Here is a 5,094-nt window from a genome sequence, read left to right on the forward strand (position 1 = left end):
AAAGTTACACATAGGTATATAGATTATAATACCATTATTTTAAAACATGCAAAAACAACATATTATTTATAGATTTATATAGATTTGGTTTAAATGTTTAAAATATGCACAGGAATGACATACGTCAACTTCAATATAGTGATTATTGTCTCTAAATGTGTAATGGTGAATGGGATTGAAGAGTTGTACACACAGAGTGAAAACTGTATCTGTTATGATTAATTTCTTAAAATAGGCCGGGCACGGTGGCTCGAGCCTGTAATCCCAGCACTTTGGGAGGCCAAGGGGGGTGGATCACGAGGTCAAGAGATCGAGACCATCCTGGTCAACATGGTGAAACCCCGTCTCTACTAAAAATACAAAAAAGTAGCTGGGCATGGTGGTGCGTGCCTGTAATCCCAGCTACACAGGAGGCTGAGGCAGGAGAATTGCCTGAACCCCGGAGGCGGAGGTTGCGGTGAGCCGAGATCGCTGCCATTGCACTCCAGCCTGGGCAACAAGAGCGAAACTCCGTCTCAAAAAAAAAAAAAAATTTCTTAAAATAATAATTTTTAAAATCTGAAGCAAACAGGCAAATATGGTTTGTCATAGTCCCCTTTTTTTCTATGTTTGAAATATTTTGTGATAAAAGCAAATAAGCTTTATTTCAATGGTGAAACCCATTATAGCCCTCTAACAATTATTATATGTGTAGAAAATATTACAAATTCTATGATAAATTTTAATGGCTCCTTTTAAACTTAATTTAGCCTAACCAATACTCAGTGATATAACTAGTAAGCAATACAGCTACCATGTAAATTATTTTTCAAAAGGACAATCAATAGTTACTACTCTTGAAATAAAGGTTTTATTAAAGAATGACATATTTAACAGAAAAACATTTAAAATATTTTTTACTTTGTTTTGTTGAAACAGAGTCTTGCTCTGTTACCAGGCTGGAGTACAGTGGCTAGATCTCAGCTCACTGCAACTGCCTCCGGGGTTCAAGTGATTCTCCTGCCTCGGCCTCCTGAGTAGCTGGGATTACAGGTGCATGCCACCACACCCAGCTAATTGTGTTAGTCAGGCTGGTCTCAATCTCCTGACCTCATGATCTACCCACCTCAGCCTCCCAAAGTGCTGGAATTACAGGCCTGAGCCACCGCACCTGGCCAAAACAGACTTTTTGTAGCAATAAGATACCAACTTCAAACTGACTCTGATATAACATCATATGACAGACAACAGGCCCTAAAGGAAACCAAAGTATTTTACCCAAAATATATTTCTTCGACATATTTTGGAATGATCCTACAAAGCTGTCTCTTGTAGGGAAGATTCACACTCTGTAGAGAATCCTCTTTGCTTTCCTGATTCAGAAGCCAGTTAACTAAGAGTCTGACACCTCTAAAGATCTCATAAGAGACATTTATCATCTATTCTCTCTGAAGCTTGCTACCTGGGGCTTCCTCTACATAACAAGAACCTGGGCTTCCACAACCCCCGATCTTAACTCCAAGAAACTGCTAATTTATTCCTGCTGACTTCACTTTAGGCAAAGCTTAACATTTTTAACCAATTGCCAATCAGAAAATATTCGAATCCACCTATGACTTGGAAGCCCCCACTTCAAGATGTCCCACCTTTCTGGTACAAACTAACGTATACCTTACATGTTTGATTTATGTCTTTGTCTGTAACTTATATCTCCCTAAAAATGTGTAAAATCAACTGTAACCTAACCACCATGAACATTTGTTCTCAGGACCTCCTGGGGCTGTGTCATGGGCCATGGTCCTCATATTTGGCTCAAAATAAACTTCTTCAAATATTTTACAGAGTTTGGTCTTTTTTTGTCAACATTAAAATTAAAAGAAAGACTAAATGGAAAGATTTCAAAAATTTTCAGCCTGGCCATATAAAGAGTGAAAAGTCATGTTTAGGAGAACAAAGTGGTCATATGCTACAGATATTAGTATAGATAAAAGAGAGCCAGATGCTTTTCATCAAGACAATGAAAGATTCTAAAGGCATTTCAGAGGTCTTCTGAGGTTGCCCCTCCCATCAAAGGCCCCAGAGCTCTAAGGGGAAAGAACGGTTTCAGGGGATGGGCTCAGGGTATCCACCACAGGCTTATTGCCCAGGACCACCTTGGGACTGTGTTTCCTGCGTTCTGATGAAGTGCTCCTCAGCTATCCTAGCTGTGGCTCAAGCTGGCTCAGGCGTGGCTCAACCTGCCAGTTCACATGGTTCAAGCCATAAACTTGGTAGTGTCTATGTGGTGCTAATTCTGCAGGTATACAGAATGCAAAGAGCTATGTTGGTGTGGCTTCCACCATCTAGATTTTGAAGGATGTCACAGACAGCTTGGGTACCCAGGCAGAGATTTAATCTCGGGGGTGGAGCCACTGCAGAGAACCTCTGCTAGGGCAATGCCAAGCAGAAATGTGGGGTCAGAACCACCATAAAGAGTCCTCACTAGGGCAATGCCTGGGAATGGGGCTAATCCCAAAACCCAAGAAGTGTAGGGCCACCAGCATGCAACTTCAGCCTAGGAGAGCTACAGTCATGTGATCCCAACTCGTGAGAGCTTCTGGGTAGACTGTCTTCAGCAGAGCCACAGGGCGAGGGCTGCTTGGGTTTTTAGGAGCCCAAGTTCCACCCCATTGTGCCCAAAATGGGGGACATGGAGTCAAAGGAGATTATTCTTCAGCTTTAAGATTTAATGTTATCTTTGCGCAGCGGCAGTATCGTAGCCAATGAGGTTTATCGGAGGCACGGTTACTGCTAATTGAACAAATTAGATTTTTTTAAAAAAGATTTAATGTTGATTAGCCTGTTGGGTTTTTTTTTTTCTTTTTTCTTACTTGGGACCAGTTACCCCTTTCTTCTTGCCTATTTTTCCCTTTTGGAATGGGAATGTCTATCCTCTGCCAGTCCTGCCATTATATATTGGAAGTAGACGACTTGTTTGATTTTTTTTTTTTTTTTGAGATGAAGTTTTTGCTCTTGTTACCCAGGCTTGAGTGCAATGGCACGATCTCCCCTCACCGCAACCTCCGCCTCCTGGGTTCAGGCAATTCTCCTGCCTCAACCTCCTGAGTAGCTGGGATTACAGGCACTCGCCACCATGCCCAGCTAATTTTTGTTATTTTTAGTAGAGACAGGGTTTCACCATGTTGACCAGGATGGTCTCGATCTCTTGTCCTTGTGATCCACCTGCCTCAGCCTCCCAAAGTGCTGGGATTATAGGCGTGAGCCACCATGCCCAGCCGACTTGCTTGATTTTACAGTCTCATGGGTTTAGGGAATTTGCCTCAGGATCAATCATGCCTTCAGTCTCATCCATATCTGATTCAGATGAGACTCTGGACTTTAGGCTTTTGAGTTGTTGCTGGAACAAGTTAAGATTTTTGGAGCTACTGGAATGGAATGAATGTATGTTTTATGTGAGAAGAGTAAAAGTTTTGGGGAGGCCAGGGGCAGAATGCTATAGTTTGAGTGTCCCCACCAAAATTCATGCTGAAATTTAATTGCCACTATAACAGTATTAATAGGTGGGGCCCTTAAGAGGTGATTAGATCATGAGTACTCTGGCTTCATAAATGGATTAATACCACTATCACAGGAATGGGTTAGTTATCACAAGAGTGGGTTTCTGATAAAAAGATAAATTCAGCCCCCATTTGTTCACTCTGTCTTGCAGTCATTTTCCATGTGATGCCTTCAACCATGAGAAGACCACCACCAGATGCCAGTGCCATGCTTTTGGACTTCCCAGCATCCAGAACCATAAGCCAAATAAATCTCTTTTCTTTATTAATTACCCTGTCTGTGGCATTCTGTTATAGCAACAGTAAACTGCTAACACAGGCTCTTAAAAATTATTTCAGAGCCGGGCGCGGTGGCTCAAGCCTGTAATCCCAGCACTTTGGGAGGCCGAGGCGGGTGGATCACGAGGTCGAGAGATCGAGACCATCCTGGTCAACATGGTGAAACCCCGTCTCTACTAAAAATACAAAAAATTAGCTGGGCATGGTGGCACGTGCCTGTAATCCCAGCTACTCAGGAGGCTGAGGCAGGAGAATTGCCTGAGCCCAGGAGGCGGAGGTTGCGGTGAGCCGAGATCGCGCCATTGCACTCCAGCCTGGGTCACAAGGGCGAAACTCCGTCTCAAAAAAAAAAAAAAAAAAAAAAAAAAAAAATTATTTCAGGAGGCAAAGGCGGGTGGATCACGAGTTCAAGAGATCGAGACCATCCTGGTCAACATGGTGAAACCCCGTCTCTACTAAAAATACAAAAAATTAGCTGGGCATGGTGGTGCGTGCCTTTAATCCCAGCTACTCAGGAGGTTGAGGCAGGAGAATTGCCTGAACCCAGGAGGCGGAGGTTGCGGTGAGCCAAGATCGTGCCATTGCACTCCAGCCTGGGTAACGAAAGCGAAACTCCATCTCAAAAAAAAAAAAAAATTATTATTTCAAGCCAAGTGTGGTGGCTCACACCTGTAATCCCAGCACTTTGAGAAGCTGAGGTGAGTGGATCATGAGGTCAGGAGTTCAAGACCAGCCTGGCCAACATGGTGAAACTCCGTCTCTACTTAGAATACAAAAAATTAGCCAGGCATGGTGGTGCATGTCTGTGATCCCAGCTACTCTGGAGGCTGAGGCAAGAGAATCACTTGAAGCTAGGAGGTGGAGGTTGTGGTGAGCAGAGATTATGCGATTGCACTCCAGCCTGGGTGACAGAGCAAGACTCCGTCTCAAAAAGAAACAAACAAAAATTATTATTTTAGAGTAATTTCCTCAAATGGGGGACTAGGTAGATAACCTGAGTAAAGCAGACCAGGTGTAATACAGTAGGGAATTATGAGACTCCAGCACATTAGAATTGTAAAGCACCATCTGAAGGGGCAGTAACTAATCCATTTCAGCCAATTTTAGCTAAGTGAGAATGCAGGCAGTTTGCTAGACTTTTGAATTCTTCAAGATGACCCAGAAATGTGATTTTAAAAAATAAACTTTATGACCTTTCAATGTAAGCATCTCATTCAATTTTTAAAAAATACTACACCAATCAAAACATCTGCAAGAACATTTACAGTTCCTACTCTCC

The 5,094-nt window shown here is 42.7% G+C and overlaps 1 pseudogene; it reads left to right on the forward strand.

Moving 5' to 3' along the window:
* Positions 1 to 2,712: 2,712 nt before the first annotated feature.
* LOC120364366 (U4 spliceosomal RNA) lies at positions 2,713 to 2,827 on the forward strand (annotated as a pseudogene).
* Positions 2,828 to 5,094: the final 2,267 nt, after the last annotated feature.

This window comes from Saimiri boliviensis, chromosome 5, assembly GCF_048565385.1.
Source record: "Saimiri boliviensis isolate mSaiBol1 chromosome 5, mSaiBol1.pri, whole genome shotgun sequence".
Lineage (NCBI taxonomy): Eukaryota > Metazoa > Chordata > Mammalia > Primates > Cebidae > Saimiri > Saimiri boliviensis.